Source organism: Perkinsus marinus (genome assembly GCF_000006405.1).
Source record: "Perkinsus marinus ATCC 50983 genomic scaffold scf_1104296938120, whole genome shotgun sequence".
NCBI classification, from domain to species: Eukaryota; Perkinsozoa; order Perkinsida; family Perkinsidae; genus Perkinsus; species Perkinsus marinus.
This window is the reverse complement of record NW_003213599.1, coordinates 50,390-52,007: the sequence shown is the minus strand read 5'-3', so window position 1 is coordinate 52,007 and position 1,618 is coordinate 50,390.

The window sequence follows — 1,618 nt, the reverse complement described above, 5'->3', positions numbered from 1 at the left end:
GGCATCCAGCCATCTCACATGGCATCCAGCCATCTCACATGGCATCCCAGCCATCTCACATTGGCATCCCAGCCATCTCACATGGCATCCCAGCCATCTCACATTGGCATCCAGCCATCTCACATTGGCATCCAGCCATCTCACACCGGCATCCAGCCGTCTCACATTGGCATCCAGCCATCTCACATTGGCATCCAGCCTCCCTTTGATGGCGTGTGACCCCCAGCCAAACGACAATTCAAAATTTCAACCGAATACAACGACCAAATATTCTACGATGACATCTAATGAGCGTTCCATCTCTCGCAGTGAGCGCTTCAAAGAAAGAGCGAATCACAACCATCCGAGAGGTCATATCACACTGAATTCGACGCATTCGAACCAGGCGAATTGACAACTACGGTAGCGCGAAACACTAAGTGTATTACACCCCTTCTCGAGCAAAATCCTCTTTGCTATTCAACCCATAGTCCCCATTAGATTGAAATTTTCAATCGGAGACGTCGACCCGAATCGAGAGATGCCGAACGCTACCTCCCAAGAGTACTACATTATAACTAGTGCCTGAGCTTTAGTCAGAAGTCCTGTAAGCTCCTGTCCAGGGACGCCGCGTGGAGGCACTCAGGAAAGTCCCCATTAACTAAATGATAACTGAATGCTTATCCATCCAAAACCCCAACCACAACACAAACCATTCGCTCGCTTGTTGACCTAGCCCAATAAATTGACCTTCATGGAGCACTGTTGCAACTCAAAGCTTATCCAAAGTGCTCGGACAAATCGATTAACTGGGCGTGCGCACAACAAGCACCAAGATCTCCATTTAATATCATAGCGCTGTACTCGGCTGCTGCATCGGTAGACTGTACAGGGACAAGGACCAGGGTTGGGCGCGAGCTGTTTTAGAGAAGTTGGTTCTGAACTCTAGAATATGAAATTGGTGATTTGAAATATTTTTGGAGCTTAAACTTGGATACAGATTTTTTCAACGTGTACGATAATATATTATATACCTGCTTCTCGCTGCGTTTCTTTCAATAGGTAAAGGGATGGTATATAGTAACTGAGAGCTACTAAACTGTCACGTGGTAGATATTGAGTTCAACAACTCGCCGGGTCATATTTGTAGAGATGATCCCGGGGTTCTTCGATCAACTGCAAGGGACAGTGCTTCCCGAGTGGTGTGCTTTCGAAGAAGAGTGGCATCCGAAATTCGGATTCCGAATGAGCGGGCTCGAGACCTCACATCGCTGAGCACGACTAGATGTAATTGCAAACTCCAGGCGGACGATATTTTATTCCCACGCTTAACGGTCTAAGTTGTCGGGGTGGAGGAATTTATGGAACATGATTTCGATGCTCAACTTGGCTTCACCCAATTTGGCGGCACTCCGGAGGGCAGGCTGGCCATCGACACCATGCTTTGCACACTTGATCCAGTGCGCCGTCAAATGTGAGACCTTGGCGAAAGATGGCCGATCTAAGAAGCTCTGTGACTTGGGCATGGCCGAGATCCTCAGACGGCAGAGTCAGACCACGAGTGATGGAGAGATGAGATCAGAACTTTCTTCGAGGTTGTGGACTCTGACAGATATGTCTGCGACATCGGCTTTGCTGT